Source organism: Palaemon carinicauda, chromosome 17 (assembly GCF_036898095.1).
Source record: "Palaemon carinicauda isolate YSFRI2023 chromosome 17, ASM3689809v2, whole genome shotgun sequence".
NCBI lineage: Eukaryota > Metazoa > Arthropoda > Malacostraca > Decapoda > Palaemonidae > Palaemon > Palaemon carinicauda.
In genome coordinates this window covers 67,942,899-67,967,898 of record NC_090741.1, presented here as the reverse complement: position 1 = coordinate 67,967,898, position 25,000 = coordinate 67,942,899, and the positions used below count along the sequence as shown (strand labels likewise).

General features: G+C 32.6%; 1 protein-coding gene across 2 annotated transcripts in view; it reads left to right on the top strand.

Moving 5' to 3' along the window:
• LOC137656846 (uncharacterized) overlaps positions 1 to 25,000 on the top strand; it is a 114,435-nt gene that overhangs the window by 79,772 nt on the left and 9,663 nt on the right. The window contains exon 1 of one of the 2 annotated variants that reach the window (XM_068391192.1): positions 18,009 to 18,165. The exons of the other annotated variant lie outside the window; for it this stretch is intronic. The gene's annotated coding sequence lies outside the window, so the exon portion shown is untranslated. Of the gene's footprint in view, positions 1 to 18,008; positions 18,166 to 25,000 lie in introns of those variants that run through there. 2 annotated transcript variants of the gene reach the window in all.

The following is a 25,000-nucleotide window of genomic DNA, read 5'->3' as shown; positions in this document are numbered from 1 at the left end:
TAAACTCCTCTGGATTTACACCGTTTCCTCTTTTCTAAAGTTACTTTGCAATTATACATTGTGTGTTCCAGTAAGCTTTGCGCATATATGTATGTATGTACACCCCTTTTCGGGTGGGGATACATTAATGTGGTGAAAGGGTTTGTGTAGCGCCATGATCTACAAAGCTGTACTAGTCGAGTCCTCCCATACTCGGTTGATTTTCTGTGAGCGATCAGGCTAAAGTTTCCCACCATCACCAACCTGGCCAAACCCCAGACATTAATTGGGAAATATCCGAGGACTTTGTCCTACGATGGACTAGAAACGGTTGCATTTATTTTTGTTGTTTTTGTTGTATATGATACCCACTTCACAAGGATTTCATTTTAAGACGATATGAAGAGATTTAAGCAAATTCCGTGAAATCCCCTAGTGCATCATTTAACCCAGGTAGTTACCTACGTACTAGACAGTCCAGTATTTAAAACAGTAACAACTAATGTGAAGATGTACATAAGACACTTCCGAAAAAGGGTATTTTGCATAAATCGAAAGATGGGACTGATTGGTGACACCAATGCAAAACTCCTCATCAAAACAAGTTTAGGTTAAGCGTGACTCTGAAACCACAGCGACCATAAATCTATCTGTCGCAAAGACTCAAGGCTGTATATTAATTCTCCTCTTCCCCTGATAAACAACTCCGCCGAAAATGCCAGCCATAACGCCGGAGAAATAAATTGCCAGAGGAAAAGTATGATCCGTGAACGCAATAAACGCGGGCAAGCTGCCCGGTCAGCCCCTGGTACCTGTCATATCTATTTTGAAATTCGTTAAAATCCCTTCTCGGTGCCAACATGTGGCGATGACATCCATTTAACCCACCCAAACGCCTCACCTGGTCTGTCATGAAGGTTATTCGCGCGTTATTCTTGTGGGTTATTCGCGTCTCCGGGGGAAATTATCTAGAATCCGGCTACCGCCTTAAAAGGTTATTTCAACTTTGTTGGGAGTTCTGGGGAAAGATTATCTTCTTACTAAGTAAGATGTTTGCTTATCAGTTATTACTATTATTATCATTGCAAGCTAATCTAGAGCCCTAGTTGGAGAAGCAGGATGATATAAGAACAAGGGCTCCAACAGGGAAAAAAATAGCCCGGTCAGGAAATGAAACCAAGTAAATAAACTGAAAGAGAGTAATGAGAAATCAAAATAAAATATTTTTAGAACAGTAACATTAAATTACGTCTCTCCTATATGAACTATAAAAACTTCAAAAATAAACAAGCTGAAGAGAAACAGAATATTGTACCCGAGTGTACCCTCAAGCTAGAGAACTCTAACCCAAGACAGTGGAAGACCATGGAACAGAGGCTACGGCACTACCCAAGACTAGAGAACAATGGTTTGACTTTGTAATGTCCTTCTCCTAGAAGAGCTGCTTACCACAGCTAAAGTCTCTCTATTCTACCCTTACCAAGAGGAAAGTAGCCACTTTCTTAAAGCAACGATTACACACACAAGTCTAAATAGAGTTAAAATCCGTTTTCTTGGCTTTTCATAAATGATTTCTTATATTTTTAAAAAAGAGAAAGCAATTCTCTCTCTCTCTCTCTCTCTCTCTCTCTCTCTCTCTCTCTCTCTCTCTCTCTCTCTCTCTCCCTCTCTCTCATCACAAGACCATGCATAGTCTGTAAAATGTTATCATTTTTAATATAGCCAAAATAAATCAATACAAACATGTTATGCTATTCATATGAAGAATGTCAATTTCTGCCTTTGTCTGTGCTTCTTTAATAATTCAATCAGTTTCCCCATACCTAGTACCCCTCTGTTCCCCTTGGACAATAAAGTTATTCCTTTAAACACATTTTACACTTCTATCTCTTCCCACCTTGAATTATGCACTATTCTTTCCATGTATTGCCATCACAAATCTTTCTAAACTTTTTGGTGTCTCCAAACACCACTATTTCACCACGCAACGTCAACCAGTTATTTGAAAGCTTGAAATTTTTCGCTTTTATTCTCAATCAGCATTCATACTTCACTTAACTTACGTTTGAAAGCACCATGGACCGCTCCCAGCGAGTACTGTATACCTCTCAGGATCTAGAATATACCATAAGGCTAGCTACCAGACTCCTAAAGACTTACTGAAAACCCACTGCACTCTCCTAAAAGGAGAAAGAGATATGCTATATATATATATATATATATATATATATATATATATATATATATATATATACATATATATATATATATATATATATACATATATATATGATATTTGCCCGAGTGTGTAAGTATGTGTGTATGCGAGTGCCATAGCTTAGTGGTATCTCACTAGGCTTGCATTTACAAAGTCCTTGGTTTGATTCGTTTGTCAACAGCAGGTCAACCAAGCTTTCTGTGGGGTATTTCCAGCGCTTGAGAAGGTCAAGAAAATTGTGTGTGACGATCATCATCATCTCTAACAACTTGTTACAAACTGGCAAAGTCTGTCAATTTAACCCTAGCCATTAGAACAGGTAAAAAACTGTGATGAGCATATATATATATATATATATATATATACTATATATATGTATATATATGTGTATATATATATATACATATATATAATATATATATATATATATATATATATAATATATATATATATATATATATATATTTATATATATACATATACATATGTTATATATATATATATATATATATATATATATATATATATATTATATATATAACATATATACATATATATATATATATATATATGCATATATATATGTATATATATATGTATATATATATATATACACACATTATATATATACATATATATACATTATATATACACATATATATACACATATATATATATATATATATATATATATATATATATATATATATATACGGTATTTTTATAACGTAAGCCGTTATACTGTCATACTGTCATATTTTACTTCAACTTCTGATAAATTGATGAACCATTAATAAATAGATAGATAGATAGATAGATAGAGATAGAGATATAAAATATCAGTAAGTCATTTAAAGAATATTTTACGTGAAAGTTGTAAGCTGCAGTGGAATACTAATCTGAAAACTAAAATCTCATTGAATTCTAAGAATTATACTTTACAGTTATAGCCCATAACAAGAGGTATTAGATTGCATCTAAAACCCCTGCCTAATAATTGAAAATTGCAACAAAGGGAAAATATAAAAGTTGAAATGTATCATTAAACCTGACATATAAAAGCAGGTAACAGCACTTAAGTTGAATTATATTCTTTCAACCTTTGTTTTAGTTGCAATTTCAAGTTTATATTGCAATTTGCATTAGCAAATTGCAAAAAGTAACAGAATTCTAAATAATGTATCATTAAACCTGACATAGAAAAGCTGTTAAAAGCACCTAATAGTTAAATTATATTCTTTCAAACTATATGTTTTAGTTGCAATTGCAAATTTATATTGCAATTTTGATTAGGAAGTTGCATAAAGTAAGAGAATTCCAAATAATATTCTAAATTGAAACTGAATGCAGCTAGTTATAATTGAAATATGCATGCAGCCAAATTAACTACATTAAGCAACATATGGTGTCACATCAGATGGAAGTACTAACTTCAAGGTATAAACTTCAAAAGAATATTAATATTTCAAGGCAATTTTCTGTTTGAAATATGACTCACGACTTTCAAAATACCAATGATGTCATTGTACCAGAAATGCCTAGTGAAACAAAAACGCATTTTATAGAATTAGTTATCAAAGAAGCATTTTCTTTTTCATTAGATAGCGGTTAATTAAAGCTAAATAAATATTAAATATATGCTCATTCCTCCCATACTTCCCTTTGCCAATTAGCCATTGAAGAGTCCATGACCTGCTCACCTTATTTCCCCTACATATGAGTTAATCTATTACATCTTATATAAAAGGCCAATTAAATTGCTGGTATCTAGAGTTCCGCCTTCGGCATCTAATGAGGCCCTTGTTCTCGCGATCGCAAACTGTTGTCGAAACACTCGCCAACAAAATAAACAAACGGCTTAATAAATGAGGCCGCAAACATACAAACACCTGGTCCCGTTTACTTCATGACGATCAGGTGTCACGAAACCTTTCCGGATTTAGCAATGTTAAATAACAGAAGAAATGCTGTCAATTTCAACCCTTCTGCCATGGTCATTCATCAAAGAAACAGCCAGGTGTTGTCAAAATCTGTTTCAGCATCGTTTTTTTTTACCTCAGCGATTCTAAGAATGAAGAAACGAACGTGGCCAAGAGGAGAAGAACGGACGATCCCTGGTGTCGAAGAGTATGTTTTTTTCAATAATAGGCGGACGAACCAGCGGCAGCCAATCAAACGTCTAGTCACGGTCGTCAGCAACTCGCGGGAGCCAATCACAGGGGTAGGCTCCACTGTCGGCCAATCGGAGAGAAGATAACATCCAACGACCAATAAGAAGGCTGCACAGAAACCTCTCGACTAGACCACCTGAATCTTGATCCGCTACGAGAAACAAAATAGCAAAAAGGGGATGCCAGAACTTTCCTCATCGACGTTACTCCTTTCTTACATCGGTCATTGCTAATTCATTCGGATCCAGATGCTTCAAGTACACAAAAGTTTCCCTTGCGCAATTTGAAATGCACATTCCTACGTCATGGTCTCATCTGACAGGCAAAGCCTTCAAAACGTATCATGTAATTCAGTTTTACGAAAATCTGTCAGATACCTGAATTAGGCACATACGGTGCTAAATAATATAAACTTGAAAATTATATAAAAGGACAACTAAGTTTTCAGAATCAAGTGTAGCTATATTCTAGTCTTTAAGTATACGCAAAACAAACGTCTATGAAGACTTGAAAATCGTGATAACGAAAATGTTTCGTCATTAGAATAGAAAAACAAGTCTACTATCTTCGCACCCCTACAAAATAAATGTAATTTTTTTAGAATCCGACACAAGGAAACGTGTGTGTGTATATATATATATATATATATATATATATATATATATATATATATATATATATATATATATATATATTTATATATATATATATTTATATATATATGTACATATAAACATACAAAACGAGTTTGTCGTCTTTGCTGTCTTTATAACCCAGCACAAAGAGAGTCCAGTCTTTAAAAGTCTACGAAAGCAATTTTTACATTCGATATAATCCTGTACTGCCAAAATTTATATTCTCTATAACCTTTCAATACCAAAGTCTAGCAAAATGAAAGTTCATAATTTCTATAACACTGCATAACGAGAGTTCATAGTACTTATAACCTACAAAATAAAGGTTCATAGTTTTTACAACCCTGTACAACGGAATTTCAGTTCTTATAACCCTGCAAAAGTTCGTAGTTCTTATAAGAATAAAAAACTAAAGCCAATAGTTTTTATGAGCATCAAAAACGAAAATTTCGTGGTCTTCATAACCCTACAAAACCAAAATTCATAGTTTTTATGACCCTACAAAACGATTGTTCATAGCTCTTATAATCCCACAATGAGAGTTCATAGTTTATATAACCCTGGTACACCGAAGTGCATGGTATGCATAGCCTTGCAAAGCGAAAGATCATAGTTCTTATAACCCTGCAAAACTAAAGTTTATAGTTTTTATGAACATGATAAAATAATGTGCATTCTTCTTATAACTAAAAAAAACTTAAGTTCAGAGTTTTTATATCCCTTCAAGACGAACTTTCGTTTTGCTGGGTTATAAAAACTATGAACTTTTGTTTAGCAGGGTTTAAGGAATATGCTTGAACCCTGCTAAACAAAAGTTCATAGTTTTTATAACCCAGCAAAACGAAAGTTCATCTTATAAATAAGCAAAACGAAAGTTCATTCTTCTTATGAACATGCAAAACGAAAGTTCATACTTCTTATAAACATGCAAAACGAAATCTCATTCTTCTTATAAACATGTAAAACGAAAGTTCATTCTTCTTATAAACATGCAAAACAAAAGTTCCAATTTTTAGTAGCCTATAAAACGACAGTTTATATAGCTTTTAACCTTGCATACAAAACGTTCATAGTTCTTATAACCCTGCAAAATGAAAGTTCATAGTTCTCATAAACATTCAAAACCGAAATTTCAAAGTGTTTAGTACTCTATAAAACGACAATCTATATTCTGTAGCTTTTTACCTTCCATAACGAAAAGTTCATAGTTATTGTAAACAAGCAAAACTTAAGTTCATAGTTCTTATAAACATAAAAAACGAAAGTTCATAATTCTGAAAACCTTGCAAAACTAAATCCTCCAGTGTGTTGTAATCGTCACGAGCAAAACGAAAAATTCATAGTTCTTATAAGCAAGCAAAACGAAAGTTCATATTCCTCATAAACATGCAAAACCAAAGTTCATATTTCTTATAAACAAGCAAAACGAAAGTTCATAGTTTTCAAAAACATGAAAACGAAAGTTCATAGTTCTGATAACCTTGCAAAAATGAATTCTCCAAAGTCTTGTAATTGTCACGAGCAAAACAAAAATTCATAGTTCTTATAAACAAGAAAAACGAAAGTTCATATTTCTCATAAAAAAGCAAAGCCAAAGTTCATAATTCTTATAAATATGCAAACGAAAAATTCATAGTTCTTATAAACAAGCAAAACGAAAGTTCACAGTTCTCATAAACATGAAAACGAAAGTTCATAGTTCTGATAACCTTGCAAAACTGAATTCTCCAGAGTCTTGTAATCGTCACGAGCAAAGTGGGTAGAAAAAAACAGAACGCCGCGATCTTCGAACGTCCTCTGACTAATAAGTGGTAATTGTAGCTCTGGCCTTCAGTTGCATTAGACTGCTGGGCTCGATCCCTCCCATGAGGTATTTCTCCTGAGGCCGAGACGAGAAGAATCTTGGCTTGATGTCCCTCTGGCGTAGCAGCAGGACAGAGATTTCGAGTCATAAAAGCCGTCTGTTCTCGTGATAAAGAAGGAGATGTTCTGGTGTTAAACAGATTGTTTTCCGGGGAAGAACAATGTTCGGTTGTTTGTTTGTTTTTTTCTTTATCTCAGGTGAGAGCATTGCTAACTTTCAAAAACAGACTGAATGTAAAAACATCAATTTCATGTCTCTTACACTAAAAATTAAGAATAAAACGTCACATCTTAAGAATTATGCATGTATGTATGTGTGAGAGATCATTTTATGATACATGCATGCATACATACATATTCATGCATACATACAATATATATATGGATATATATGACATACATATAATATATAAGTACGTATATATATATATATATATATATATATATATATATATATATATATATATATATATATACATACTATATATATATGAGAGAGAGAGAGAGAGAGAGAGAGAGAGAGAGAGAGAGAGGATATTCTTGCAGAAGCAGCGACTGTTGTATCCTGGCCTGGAACTCTTCAGTTCAATGCTAAAATAAAAATACAAGAAGTAAACTCATAAAGGCAAAAGGAACGCAGTATCTTCAAATTCTATCGTAAAGAATTATGGTATTTGTCAAACTTTGAATATAATATACCTGTTTCTTCCAAAAAAGATACAGGTTTTGTTGACACCAGGTTTTATATTTCTGATAAATTTTATTTGATTGAAACGATAATTAAACATGATTCACCTAAGACAGTATATTCGGGTTTATCTTTAATACACTTGACTTTCATCTCAAATTGAACTTTCTAAAATTCTAGATTAAAATACTAGATTCTAGTCCTGTTCTTTTTTTTTTTTTTTTTTTTTTTTTTCTTTTTTTTTTTTTTTTTTTTTTTTAATGAAAAACAATCCGTTACCTTCAGGTATTGACAGCCTTTACCCCCTAATTTTAATTTCTATAACTTCTACCAACTTTTTTATTTACCATAATCTGCAAACAAAAGATGGTGAGTGAGTTATTCTATCTTTATTTTGAGATAAATGATCTACCTATAATTTTCATAAATTTATTTATTGCATCTTTGTGATTTCTTCTTTTTCCCATCTTACTTTATTCGTTTTACTTTAGGTATTTATCTGTGCAAAAAAAAAAATACCCTTTTATCATTGTATTTTTTAATTTGTCCAAACGATCATGAAGGCTCGTAACATCCACATAATTGACTATAAAGGCACCCAGGCATTTCAACAGAAGTCACCTACTCTTTATGACTTTACAAAACACCACCATCCACTCCCCTCCCCCCAACATCTAATTACATTCCTGCTTTCAAACCAAAGTTAATTGTCCTTCATTGCAAATAATAAACCCTTCCTATACACATTCTTAAGTTTTTAAGAGCCCTCTTAGAAATTCCTCTTGAGCAATAACTTAACGTAGCATGACAAATGTCTTTCAGTGTGATCCCACGATTACGAAACGGCGTTGTTAAGAATTAACGGAAATTACAAACAAACACTGGTTGTATACTCTTCTAAGAGGAGGTGGTATGCTGTGCGTCAAGATATGACGACCATTATTAAAGATAAAAAGATAATCTGAACTAGATTATTTGTATCTTATAAAAAAAAACTATAGCCTTTTGCTACTGTCCTTCCAAAGTTCTTATAACTACTGGGAAACCCATTAACCTCATTCCCATTGTAGCTTGGGTTCATAAGGATAAATTGAAGCAAACCGATAAATTGAGTAGGAAGGTTTAAAAGTTTACAAAAAAAAAATACGAGAAAAGAGAAAACTGAATATAAACATAGTTGCCCCCCTCATACGTGGTAGGGTTCACTCACAAGGGCTAATCAAGTAAAAACTTAATTTTGACGAAAAATTAAACAAAGCGAAAGTTTAATACAAAATATATGTTATAGCAAATCATATGTATTTTTTCTTTTAAAGTTATGGTCAAGGATTAAAGCAATATTATGGGAGAAAAACTTCAGCCAAAATTTCAGTTAAGGTCCAACCTATCACTTGATATCTTCTAAAACACGGACAATTTCACGATCAAAAATATCTATGAAACAATGTATCTACCATAACAGCAAAGGATTTGAGTTATTTAAATGGAAATCAAGTCTATGTCAAATAGTATTAAAATAACAGGTCACAAGGACTTGTCTAAACAAGGCTATTGTGTACCTGATTCGACCCTCTGCCTTCTTTAAAAAGAAACTTGGGATTTGGATGATGTAACTAAGGATCATTGCATTCCAGGCTTTTGAAATTCCTTCTGCTCCCGAGGAGAAATCCGGAGGAGAGCTCCTTGGTCAAATCTGGGTCCATGGCTTTGCCTGCTAAGCCCTCAGAAAGAGATCAGTTCTGAAGATTTGATTCCTAGTGATATAGTCTCTGTACCAATGCCTTTCACTGTCTTGGGTTAGAGTTCTCTTGCTCTAGTGTACACTCGGGCACGCTGTTCTATCTTATTTATTTTCCTCTTGTTTTTTAAGCTTTTATTGTTTATATATGAAAGATCTAATTTAATGTTGTTACTTTTCTTAGAATATTGGATTTTGATTGTATTACTTATCTTGTAATGTATTAATTTCCTTGTTTCTTTTCCGTACTGGGCTATTTTTTCCCTGTTGGAGCCATTGGGCTTATAGCATCTTGCTTTGCCAACTAGGGTTGTAGCTTAGCAAGTAATAATAATAATAATAATAATAATAATAATAATAATAATAATAATAATAATAATAATAATAATAATAATAGTGGCTCCATTGGGAGGCCCCAAAGTAGAGCTCCTTCGCCAGATCGGGGACCCAAGGCGCCCTCCGGAACCTCCGGAGGGTGGCTTGAAGAAGAAGAAGAAGAAGAAGAAGAAGAAGGTGAAAAAAAAAATGTCGATATTGTTAGCACATGATTTCATCAAATGAAGAAAAAAAAGAGAAAAAATTGCATCTGACTCAGGGGAAAGTCGAAGGTCAGCATCTTCCATAACGCTCGAGACATGATATTCATCCCCCTATAAATAAACGCAAAACGGCAAAACAAAGTCCTAAAAAAACCCTAGAAAGAGAGAGAGAAAGAGACATATAGCCATCTGTCTTGCCAGATGGTTGCATACAGACGTCATTTGGGACTTGTTATTCCCCCTGTATTATAAATAACGCGCCGGAGACCCACGTAACGACAGATATAATGTAATGAATAACGTAGTCGCCATTTTCCTCTCCAGATGGTTGTAATTCCAAGACTTTTCATTAGTTATGACTTTACGTTCACATATGTTCGGCTAATTTGTGCGCGAGAGATATTAATCACAAGGTCTATTTTATCTGATTATCTTTATATCTACTTTGAATAGATAGAAATTTTCGGATGACATGTAGCGTAAGAAGGATTTCAAATTCTTTATTTATAGTAAATCACAATAACAATATCAATAAGAATATTAGAAATAATAATAATCACAGTTATTACTATAATGATAAAATCCTATAATTACAAAAATAATCATCATTATAACTATTACCCTAATGATAAAATTCTATTATTGAAAAAAATAATCATTATAACTATTACTATAATGACAAAATCCTATCATTAAAGAAATAATCATTATAACTATTACTATAATAACAAAATCCTATCATTAAAAAATAATCATTATAACTACTACTATAATGACAAAATCCTATCATTAAAAAAATAATCATAATTACAACTATTACTATAATGACAAAATCCTATTATCAAAAAAATAATCATCAATATAACTATTACTATAATGATAAAATCATATCATCAAAAATTATGAAAACCAACAAACACAAAAAGTCATAAAATCATTACTAAAAGCACATAAGCCACTGAAACAGCCAAAATAAACCAGATGACACAAATTCACATTAAAACCAACAGCAAACATCACAAGAATTCTCTTTCATTAAACCATTCATTTCCTTTCTTTTCCAAAAGTGACAGAGCTCATTATGAAGCGGACAACGCAAACCACACACACCCCCCTTCCCGCAATGTTTCTTTTCTACCTCAGTGATTTCTGTTCTGTTTACTTCAAGGATAATAAATATTTCACACTGTAAACAAACTTCCACCTTCAGGGTTAAGCTGAACTGTTTATTTCCACCTCACACATCTTCATCTTTTGTCACTGTTCCTTTAACAAATATTAAAATATAAATAATTTAAGGATAAAATAATGGAGGCTATTAATTCCAGAATCTCAGGATAGAAATAATAGAGACTATTAATTCTAGAATCCCAGGATAGAAATAATAGAGACTATTAGTTCTAGAATCTCAAGATAAAAATAATAGAGATTATTAATTCTAGAATCTCAGGATAGAAATAGTAGAGATTATTCATTCTAAAATCTCAAGATAGAAATAATAGAATACTAATTCTAGAATCTCAGGATAAAAATAATAAAGATTATTAATTCTAGAATCTCAGGATAGAAATAATAGAGATTATTCATTCTAAAATCTCAAGATAGAAATAATAGAATATTAATTCTAGAATCTCAGGATAGAAATAATAGAGATTATTAATTCTAAAATCTCAGGATAGAAATAATAGAATATTAATTCTAGAATCTCAGGATAGAAATAATAAGACTATTAATTCTAGAATCTCAGGATAGAAATAAAAGACTATTTATTCTAGAATTTCAGGAGAGAAATAAAAGACTATTAATTCTAGAATTTCAGGAGAGAAATAATAGAGACTATTAATTCTTAAATCTCAGGATAGAAATAATAGAGACTATTAATTCTAGAATATCAGAAGAGAAAGAATATTGACTATCAATTCTAGAATCTCAGGATAGAAATAATAGAGACTATTAATTCTAGAATATCAGAAGAGAAAGAATATTGACTATCAATTCTAGAATCTCAGGATAGAAATAATAGAGACTATTAATTCGAGGAGCAGGTATTTAATAGATACATAATCTAACCGTACAATGTTAAAAAAAAAGTAATTTTAATCGTAAATTCTCCATACAAATATAATGTTCTTATCCGTATTTCAGTAAAATACAGGCGACCGTAATTTGACCTTACTTTGTTATCATGCTTTATAGGTTGGCGACCGTAATATCACTCCTTTACATCAATACATCCGTTTTTAAAATAGTAAAAATCCTGGAATAAATGTTGCCTGGCATTTACCGTTCTTTAAATGAAAACCTTTAACAGTGTATCACTATAAATTATAAGCTAGTATTACAATAAGTAAATAGCAACTAATGGCAACTTATTAACCACAGATTTACTTGTTACCAGAATGATAGTTTCCATTTCTTTTATAATCACCCATTGCCATATTTCGGGTAACGACGCTTAAAGTTAATTTAATCAACATGAAAAGATAATAATTACGTTAATACTGTTTAAAACTAAAAATAAATCAGCCCTAGCCTGAAATGAGAAGATTATTTGCATGTGGCACCACTTTCAGAAATATGCAAAAACACATAAGGTTAACTGGCCGCAGTATTACAATAGCAGAAAATAAATAAATCTCTATGGATTTTCAAATAATGTATTTCATTAATGAGTTTTTGTAAACTTTATCTTAGAAATACTATCTTGTTCTCTAACTAATTATACGACAAAAAATCAGCCTTGGGATACATAACGAAAAAAAGACAGTATGAAACTTAAAAATAAATGAATAAATAAATATTCCATTGTCAATTCTTTCAGACAATCTCAATTACTATCTACCTCAGCAAAAAATATTCAACTTACGTGCCACCATTGCGATATAAATAAGACCAAATCTATCATAAATTGACTCACAACTGAAGTATAGTATCCCTGCCATAACGCTGGCAGCTACAATAACACTTCAGCTGTAAATCTAAAGTGCATAACACAGGTAAACCTTGGATTGTTATCAACAGTTTCACCAGTAAACAAGAACACCTATATCTCAAGGGCCATCGTTTGATGCCAAAAAGGAGAAAAACGGACCGTGATTTGCAAAGCGAACTCACAGAAGAAGAAACAAAAGGAGCTATTTTTAAGCAAGCGCAAAATAGCCCAGCTAGGTTTCGTCGTTACCGTGACACAAATAAACAATGCCATGCATCAATTACTGAGAGAGAGAGAGAGAGAGAGAGAGAGAGAGAGAGAGAGAGAGAGAGAGAGAGAGAGAGAGAGAGAGAGAGAGAGAGAGAGAGATATGCTTTTATTAACGAGGCTACAGCCTTATATCAAACGTTATTCGTGGCTGAGAGAGAGAGAGAGAGAGAGAGAGAGAGAGAGAGAGAGAGAGAGAGAGAGAGAGAGAGAGAGAGATATGCTTTTATTAACAACGCTACAGCCTTATATCAAACGTTATTCGTGGCTGAGAGAGAGAGAGAGAGAGAGAGAGAGAGAGAGAGAGAGAGAGAGAGAGAGAGAGAGAGAGAGAGAGAGAGAGAGAGAAATGCTTTTATAAACTAGGCTACAGCCTTATATCAAACGTTATTCATGACTGAGAGAGAGAGAGAGAGAGAGAGAGAGAGAGAGAGAGAGAGAGAGAGAGAGAGAGAGAGAGAGAGAGATGAGTTTTTTATAAACGAGACTACAGCCATATATCAAACGTTATTCGTGGCTGAGAGAGAGAGAGAGAGAGAGAGAGAGAGAGAGAGAGAGAGAGAGAGATGAGTTTTTTATAAACGAGACTACAGCCATATATCAAACGTTATTCATGGCCGTCCTGGGGGAGTAAATTTCTTTCCCCTTTTTATACGATGCCAAGATCCTTGACCATCATTAATGTGGTTGATGTTATAACCAAGATTCAGTATCATTAAAGACTTCCATCTGTGTTATATTTTCGTATCACTACTACAAATAATATTAAAAGCAATCTTTCTCTCAACTATGCACACAAACAGACTCAAGACCATGGCTTTTAAACTTATCAGCCATTCATCTATATAATCAGTGCCGATATCCCATGATTTGCAACCATCAAGATAGTCACTACAAATTCCATTACTGGGTAATGACGTCATCTCATTATCCCCGAGTTTGGCACCTCTCATTAATCTAGTAATTGCATATCAACGTGATGGTTATGAGACTAATTCTACCCGTAGTGCAGTCATGATGATTCAATAAATATAAAGTGAATGGGGGTAATTTACCTCTTGTCATTTATACATACGCACACACACACACACACACACATATATATAATATATATATATATATGTATATATATATATATATGTATATATGTGTATATATAAATGTATATATACATATATATATGTATATATATATATATATATATATATATATATATATATATATATATATGAAAATATAAATACATATATGCATAGGAAGTCAGTCAAATTATGTTTATATATTTCCCGATTTTCGTTTTCATGATTTTTCAGTATTATTATTATTATTATTATTATTATTAATATTATTATCATTATTATTATTATTATTATGATAACAATAATAATAATAATAATAATAATAATAATAATAATAATAATAATAATAATAATAATAATAATAATAATAAACTTTAATCTATTTTATATCCAATCTAAACCAAAGAACACACGAAAAGCAGACTAACCCACTGATTTCAAAAGAGCATCAAACTAAGAAAATTAAAACGGAACAATTATCACAATTCAAAATTAAAAAAAAAAATGGGAAAAAACCATAAAAACATTTGTGTCTGTTACGTGAGAATATAAGATCTGTCGACATCCACCCCCCCCCCCCCCCCTTCTGTTCCCAGTGGCTATGTCTAACCACGAAGGTGAGGGGGGGAGGAGTTGGGGAGTAGTGGACAAGAAATGCTTTCGTGATTATTAGCACCGTCGTGCAACGTACCTGTGTGGCAACCGAGTTCCCAGGTATCTAAACAAACTCGAGCACGCATGCGCAGGTACGCGCGCACAAGGACATTGGGGAGGCATTGAAAGTGATTCCCTTATCTCTGCCCACTCGCGTAGAACTCTGATTTTTATTCTTTTAGCTATTTATATATTAATTTCCAAAAGATTTATCTTCTTTTCCTTTTTTTTTTTTTTTGTAACTCGAGGTACTTTTTTCATTACTCATACAATGGCCATTTCAATTACTAGTACTAGTAGAAGTAGTGTTTCTCAAAATATGTCATGGGTAATTTTTTGGTATTGCTTCTCAAATAAGCTTGTCAGAAAAATTACAACTTTTTTTTGCCCGATTAACTACCCATCTGAGCCAAAATGACATTTTTCGTACTATTCACAGATAAAGGAAATGATGATAGATATCCAGAAGAATATACAAGTGAATAAATTTACTGAATCTGGAAATAATGAGATAACATTTCATCAGAGGATAAATGTGTGAAGATGTCGTTTTTCAGGTGTTACATGTCCTACAAGAGGCATCCTATAATTTATATGTAACATCATCTCTGTGTGGCAATGGAAAAAGCCTTTAAAATCAATATCAATATAGTTAATTAATCCATTTCTTGAGAAATTAAATAGTAAGTTTTCACAAGATGAACGTAACGTTTAAAACCAAATCAAAATTTTCCAAACGCTATTCCATAATAAAGATAGAATCAAAACTCACTTTTTAGAAAAGGTACTCGAAGCTAAAGAACTTAGGTACGATAAAAAGAAAAAGAGAAAGTAACCAACAGTGTAACTGTGGCTGATTAAAAGTCCTCAGGCTAATTGTACCTTTTGGCTCGACATTGAGAATACACTTGACTCCTTTTATTTCTAACACCTAAGTTGGAGAAACATATATTTCGTTAGCGCGTCTCGATTCATCGCTTATTTTTATATATTAAAGTTCTTATATATAATTTACGAATGTGACTTGTTGGCGATTTAATTTTATTTAAATACACATTTATTATCAATACAGTATATAATCAAATTTTGTCAATCCCTACTCATGGATCTACATAAAAGTAATTTTTTAAATAAATTCAAAAGAATTAATAATTTTTTAAACACCTAAGTTGGAGAAACATATATTTCGTTAGCACGTCTCGATTCATCGCTTATTTCTATGTATTTTTATGTATTTTTATGTATTCAACTTCTTCTATATAATTTTCATAATGTATAAGAATGTGATTTGTTGGCGATTTAATTTTATTTAAATTTTCTACACATTTATTATTAATACAGTATATAATCAAATTTTGTCAATCTCTACTCATTGATCTTTATAAAAGTAATCTTTTAAATAAATTCAAAAGAATTAATAACTTTTTTTTTCATATTATCTGTATTTTTATGTATTCAAGTTCTTATATATAATTTTCATAATGTATAAGAATGTGAATTGTTGGCGATTTAATTTTATTTAAATTTTCTACACATTTATTATTGATACAGTATATAATCAAATTTTGGCATTCTCTACTCATGGATCTATATAAAAGTAATTTCTTAAATACATTCAAAAGAATTAATATTTTTTTTATTTTATCATGAAATCCAAATCTTTCTTATTGGTGAAAAGCTATTTATTTTATAAATTCAAAAGAATTATTTTTTCTATATAAAATTGTCAAAGCCTCCTTATCGAAACTCCCAAATTATATTTTTCAAAATTCTGTATTTTCAAAATCGAATTATGTAGAATGATAAGACTTGCTATACTTTACAAATAAAAAAAATATATTTTATATGTTTATCTAGATATTCTTTTTAAACTTTTTTAACTCATTGCCCAACCTTTATCTAAATAATGATATATTTACCCCCCATATAATGAAACTGTCTAGTTCAATTTCTTTAGGGAAATACAAAAACTTTAAAGAAATATATATATATATATATATATATATATATATATATATATATATATATATATATATATAATATATATATATATACATATACATATATATATGTACATATATATATACATATATATAATATATAATATATATATATATATATATATATATATATATATACACACACACATATACATACATATATATATATACATAAATATACAAATAAATACATATATATATATATACATATATATATATATATATATATATATATATGTATGTATATGTATATATATATATATATATATATATATGTATGTATATTTACATTTAAAATATATATATATATATATATATATGTATGTATATTTACATTTAAAATCTGATATTAAGTTATTTTTTTCAAAAATATCTAATACTTAGAAATATCAATGAAACCATTTAAGAAGCGACATTATGTGTGATTAAATATATCATAAATGAAAACAAATGAAAATATAAATAAATTCCACTGAACAAAATAAACAGTTAGTAGCGACGCCCAAACAAAAACAGCAACAACTAAACGAACTGTGTAATGATATACTAACGAAGAACACCTAAAAGATAAGTACAGAGAACGAATAGGGTAAAAATTATGAATATGATAAGAGATAAGGAAATAAAAAAAAAAATCGGCGAACAGGTGAAATAAATAAAAAGTAAAACGATAAGCGAAACCAAAAAGAGGCAAATATAAGAAGAAAAGAATGGGGGAGGGGCCGGGCGTAACAGTAGTAGAATAGTTATAGTAAGAGTGGTCGGACCTCGGGGGACGACGGGTAGGGGAATTTGCCCCCACTGCCCTCTTCCCCTCTCTAGAGAACAAGCTGTATTACCTGGAGAAGGGGGAAGGGGGAAGCTGTCGTCCTCAGAGACAGAGAACACCCCTCCCAACCTGACCATTACAGGGTATAGGACCCGACCAACCAACCTGGCTTGTTACACCGTTCCACTGCAAATGTCACCTGGCCTCGCTCTTACACGCGCGCGCGCGCTTACACACATACAAACACACGTACACAAAGACGACTACTATCCCCCATACCCCTCTCCTTCCAAATACACGTACGTACGAAAGAACACTCTAGATCGGGGGATGGAGGATAGAGGCTTTGCTAGGAGGGGGACATCGGAGATCCCCTTTCTTCGGGACGGGGGTGAGGGGTCGTTTGGAGCCAGGACGGTAGGGGGGCCAAGGGAGGGGGGGGGGGAGAGGGGATCCGTGAGCGCGCCCGTTGGATTTCTGAGCTGGCGAGGGTGTGACTCACAGCTTTCGAAAGTATTAAGCGGAGCCGATAGCGGTGTCGCAGCTAGAACGTCTCCAGCTCTCCCGCTTGGTGGTGGTGGCACTTCTCAGAGTCTTCATCTTCCCTGTTCTTGTTCCCTGATTATATACCAGGCAAGGCCCTTAGCTCGTCCTTATCAGCCTATTTCCATGTGCATTTTCATTTATTTCTCTCCTTGTTCTTATTCCTCCTCTTCGACTGAAACTTGCTTCTACAATTGAGGCCCCTCTATTTCATTTCAATCCTTTTCTTATTCTTAAGCCTAAATCCTTGGCTTTCTATTACCCCATACCCATTGCTTATTGGATCTACTTTCCCTCTTCCTTCAACTCTAAGTCCTCTTATTTTATTAGCTTCTGCTCCTTTAGTAACAGCCTTTAACTCCTTCTCTTTCTCTGGATACTACTCCTACTCCATCTTCAATAGAAGTCCTTAGCTTCTTATCAATCCACTTCTACGTCTTACATTTCCCTCTGCTGTCTCCTAATCATATTCGCCTTCTCTCTAATTATTCATCTATTTCCATTTTCCTCTGCTCTTGAATCTGCCTCTTGCATAACCCATCTTTCACTATTATCAGTATTTTTAATCAGTTTGTGATAAGTGACTAGTTTATAGTGTTTGTGTGAACGTTAATGGAGCTACGTCATCTTCCTGTTAGAGCTTTGGATAACGATACAGAATCAATCTATTTCTATGTTGTTTCAATGACTTGTGATTCACTTTGCTCCTCTGGAAAACCAGTTATTGATGAAATCCATTATTTTTTGCACTCTTAATTTAGCTAAGTAAGGTTTTGAAATATATATTTATCCAAACATTTCAAAAGAAAAAAAAAAGAAGCAGTGTTACCAATTTACGGTGGCAGAAGGGAGCAGCTCTCCAACAAGTTATCCTCTGCCTCCCTCCCCCCACAACCCCCCCGAACCACCATGTTCCAACGCCGACGATCGCGAACGAATACCTGGAGTTTAAGTTTACAGGGTGACTTATTAGTGAATAACGAGCAATCTAAGAAAAAAAAACACGCAATGCTGATAGGAGCAAGAGTCAGCCAGTTGATGTGCAGTCGTGACAAAGCATGGGGAAACTACTTGAAAATCTGGAAAAGGTGAATCGAAACCTAGCGAAGAAACCATTATGGCATTAACAGTGAAACCAAAGGCCCTTTGGTACCCAGTTCGTTACTGGGAGCCGTGACGCTTCCAAATGAAACACTACAAACTGATAGAAGAAGAGTTTCCATCTTGTAATGAGAAGCTCTATCGAATAGAGTCCGGCCTTGTGAAGGAAGCAAATGCTTTCCAAAAGGAGATTAAATACGACTTCAATACATCAAAGTCATAATAAGAAAATTTATTTTTGTATTATCTCGTTTTCTTTCCCATGAGGAAATTAAATTCTCTCCGGGAGGTTTGCAATTTGGCAATTAGCTTTGCTAAGTTGCCAAGTACCCCTGGAAACGAGAACTTAACTCACTAATTTTCTCGAGAAACTTAAAGACGTTCCATAATCCAAAGAAGTGAGGAAAGAGTAAATCGTAATTTCCAAACCTCATTCTATACGGAGTTGAATAATGATTAATTATATACTTATAGAACATACGAAACTGTATAACTCTCACATATATCTCATAATCATGACCCGGCAATTATTTTCAATCCACGAGAGAAAAATATAGTTTAAAATATAAATTTTCTCTTAATATCTATTCTTATTAATCTTAAACTTCATTAATTTACGAGTCATCTAACCATACCACCGATACCTATATTTCATAATCAATTTCGAAAAAAAAAATTAGTAAATAATAAATACTTATACGAGATGAACAAGGAGCAAAATATCAACAACGGATCATCCACTAAACTAACGATACCATATGAAAAACTATATTATTTTCACCCGTTTTCAATGAAAAGAAAGGCAGTATTCATGCTGTTTTGAGCCATAAATTCTTTGAACAATCGCAACTAAAATCTATTTACTTTCCAAGCACTGTAATTAAAATATGGGTAGGCTATACCGCGGAGTTAGCTAAACAATTATTCTCCTTTTTTATCTCGTCATTAAATTGTGCAGTAATCAAAGTACCTAAATTCTTAATAGCAAGACGAAGAAATGTTTATTAAAACATAACACCTATAAGTATTTTTCCGCTGGCAAATTTTCTCTCTTAAGGAAATCGTTTTCAAAATTTTTCAGAATAACGAACCTCGTTATACAGTGCGAAAACTTTGAACATAAAAAATAGACAAGCACACAGTTTTCGATCGATAACTTTCTTCTTTTTTATAATCAGCTTGAATAAAAAAATAAAAAAGTGTATAAGAAGAGAAACCTATTTATATCATTACAGTAGCTTATTACTTTCTATATAAATGTAAAAATCTAGAAAATTGAATAAAAGGTCGAACCAACAAAGGACTGGAAAACCGAGACGATGACCAATAGATGGCGACCCAACTGCGAAAAATAGCCTCCAGTCTCACGTAAGCCGGCCTGGCATTCTTCAGCGGCCTTACCTGGGTCCCTATTGCCAACTAAGGTTACCAGAGAGCCGACCAGTATGTGGCACTGGCTACTCGTATTTCTTTATAACGACAGAAGGGGGACGATGACTTCACTCGTTTGGCAATACTACATTGACATTCTTGATGGCCCGAGATACCAGACACACTTTTTTTGAGTGGTGACGAAGTGCAGAGACACTTATTGTTTTACTTCGACTTATAATTGATATATCATTAATACGATAAAATACTTATGCATAACTAAATGGACCTCGATAAAGTACGGAATTAATAGACTTGAATTATGGTGCAAATGCTGACTTGACCTAATTATTATTATTGTTGTTACTTGCTAAGCTACACCCTTAGTTGGAAAAGCAGGATGCTATAAGCCCAGGGGCTCCAACAGGGAAAATAGCTAGGTGAGGATATGAAACGAGGAAAAATAAAATATTTCAAGAAGAGAAACATTAAAATAAACATTTCGTATATAAACTATAAAAACTTAAACAAAATACGAGGAAGAGACATAAGATAGAATAGTGTGCCCGAGTATACACTCAAGAAATTTACTAAATTGAAGCTGGAATAAACTTTATGATAACTACCTGCTTTAAATGGTATACTAAGTCCTTCCATTTAAGCTCAGATAATTAAGATTTTCCGAAAACCGATCTTGGGGTTAGGCCAGTTTATCGCCACGCTGGGCAGTGTGGGTTGGTGATGATGGGAGACTTTTCACTGATCGATCACAGTAAACCAACCTAGTATTGGTGGAACCGAAATGGTACAGCTTTGATGATCATGGCGATACGCAAGCCCTTTAACCACGTTAAAGTATCCACACTCAGAGAGGTGTACATGTGTGTGTATGTATTATATATACAAATGTATGTATATATATATATATATATATATATATATATATATATATATATATATATATATATATATATATATATATATATATACACTGTATATATACACACGTGTGTATATATAATACACACAAACTATATATATATATATATATATATATATATATATATATATATATATATATATATATATATATATAATATTATATATATATATATATACATATACACAAAACAAAATACAGTCGATCCAATCAAATGTAGGTCAAAGACGTCAGACATGTATTTATTCATGTATGGGGCTTGGCCAGTATTTTACCACCACGCTGACCAGTGCGGATTGGTGATGGTGGGATATTTTCATCTAATTGCTCACAGCAAACCAACCTATTATAGATAGCCTCGGCTAGTACAGCTTTGCCGATCATGGCGATACACAAACTCTTTCACCACATTAAGGTATCCCCCACTTACGTATATACTTATATATTCATACACATATTTACAAATATATTTGCTTCGCCTTGTGATAAACAGATTATATATTCAAAATAATAAAATCTTACAGTAGATTCCATAAAAAAAAAAAAAAAAAAAAGCATTACTGTATTTACTACACCTGAAAAAACTTATCGTAAAATAGCATCATACTCACAATGCAATTTCACCAGATATATTACACTAAGAGGTCATTAAAAAATGTTATTTTCATTTACAAATTAATAATTTGCGAGGTTATTAACCGAGTGATTTGAAATACATGAGATGTTTTCAGACTACTCAAATTTTTCACCGATATCCTACGTGACTATGCTTCCAAATTAAATAATTTTCTTTGTTCATTTATTATAATTCATCCGCTGAGAATCAATCTCTTTATACTACAAGTCTATTCTTTTAATTTTTCCCCGTTATTCTTAGGGAGATGAGACATTAACTGAAACTTTGAGGTTAAAAACACACTTTAATGAGCTCTCAATATACATGAGTTATCCAGTAAAAATACACATCGGTTAATAAAACTAAAGATATCGCGGTACAACAAAATGCATTTACTGCAATGTCGAATAAATCACAAGCCATTTTTAATGTAATTCATCCCAAAATCCTCGAAAAGTTAAACTAAAAAAAATTATAGCTTGTAATGATAAGCGAATAACTATAAATATCTTAAGAAATAGAAAATCAAGGTTTAAATGAGTACTGTAGTGTTTTGATATCAGTAAACTCATACGATCTTCTGACATTTAAATGATCCTTAATATTAAAAATAAAAAAAAATGCCAGCATATTCGTCACATCACAAAGAACCATTAGTATGTATTTTAGTAAATCTACCATTTAACTCTTTCTCCATATATATATATATATATATATATATATATATATATATATACATATATATATATATTATATATATATATATATATATATATATATTATATATATATATTATATCAACAAATACTAATTACTTTTACTCTTGAAATTGATATTGAAAATTAACACGTGGTAGCCGACTTCACAAATACATTTTGGTCTGCCCTTAAATAAAATCACGTTTTCTTTATTCAATTTCTATTCGTTTTCAGTGCATGTACGTTTTCTTTAAAAATTATGGTAAACTGCTAAAAGTTACTCATAATACTTAAAACTGTTGACTACTTAGTCCATAAAGCTTACAGTTAAAAACATAAAAGAACACTTTTTATAAAACTAACTCAAGAGTTAAAATAATGATTTAAATAATGAAATGACGAACCTGACACGGGTAAATATTGTAACTAACATGGTCGAAACAATAGAAAACGTATTCGTTTAAAATAATAGGGGCTGAAGAGATAAATGACACAAGCTACCAACAACGGAACTTACGAGCTCGGAAGTCAAAGTAAATAGAGAGAGAGAGAGAGAGAGAGAGAGAGGAGAGAGAGAGAGAGAGAGAGAGAGGAGAGAGAGAGAGAGAGAGAGAGAGAGAGAGAGAGAGAAGGGGGGGGGGAAAGAATGACATGAACTCAGCTGCCACTTCTTTTAAGATTATTTTTGGCTCGAAAGCCAACCGATACGGTTTCTTGACCAGCTGCCGCGGGGTGATCCGGCCCCATGACGTCCGTTTTTGGCCCTGGTCACCACAGGGCCCCTCCACCATAGTATTTTTAGAATACCATCCAACCGGACTCACTCTCTCTCTCTCTCCTCTCTCTCTCTCTCTCTCTCTCTCTCTCTCTCTCTCTCTCTCTCTCTCTCTCTCTCTCTCTGTACTTTAACTCTTGTTAAGTAGCCATACATTATCAGTAACATAGAAGGAAATAGGATGAATTATTAATTAAACAGCGGTTACGTCAACTTACTTCAAAATCTACCAACTGCTACATGAAATATATTTGCATTTGTTGAAAGGAAATGCTATAAAGGGTAGACAATATTCTTTTGATATGTAGTCTAATGGAAAGACTCAGACATTTTAAGATTATAGTGTTTCCATGAGACACTACCTGACTGAAATTGATAAAATAAGATTGGTGAGACAAGGAACAATCAAGTAACATGATTCATTCATTCAAATATATTTCTTCCTTACGACAGGAAAGATTAAAGCAATTAGAAGCCACAAAGAGATTACCACAAGCACCTACTATTATCTCTTGATTGTACAACTGGATAAGAAACCTAAGAAATCGATTAAGTTTAAGTTAATAAACGTCTCTACCGTTTGATAATAGAGGTTTCAAATATCCAGATCGTTCTGCTTATTTGCAATTACAATAAAGTTGCAAATCTAATTTGCAATTAAAATGAAGTTGAAAATCTAATTCATGGTGATCAAGTTATTCTATTTCCATATCCTTCACCTATGCAAAACAATAGAAAGTATACTCGGCTATTTAGTTAAGGGGCGACGGAGACAAAAAGAAAAAAAAAATACCTATGCATAAAACGATAGAAGATGGAGGGACATAGAAAATAGGAACAGGGAGAATTTAGCTCTAACTTAATTACTTTAATGAATGCATCGATATACAAAAATAGAGTATACAATGCAAGTAATTTAATACATACGCCGTAGACACTCTCCCTGCATCGATGCCGAACTACTACAATTACCTTAACGAAAAAATTACAGAAATAGAATCTTATTTACATACGGTTTTGCCTCTTTTCTGTTTTAAGAAAGAGATAATTCAACAGCTAATGTGAAGGGAAAAATAAAAACTTACTAGGAGAGAGAGAGAGAGAGAGAGAGAGAGAGAGAGAGAGAGAGAGAGAGAGAGAGATTTAAATGAAGGGTACTTTTATGAGAGAGAGAGAGAGAGAGAGAGAGAGAGAGAGAGAAGAGAGAGAGAGAGAGTGAGAGAGAGAGACAGAGAGAGAGAGAGAGAGAGAGAGAGAGAGAGAGAGAGAGAGAGAGAGAGAGAGAGAGAGAGAGAGAGAGGAGATTTAAATGAAGTGTACTTTTGAGAGAGAGAGAGAGAGAGAGAGAGAGAGAGAGAGAGAGAGAGAGAGGAGAGAGAGAGAGAGAGAGAGAGAGAGGAGATTTAAATGAAGTGTACTTTTAT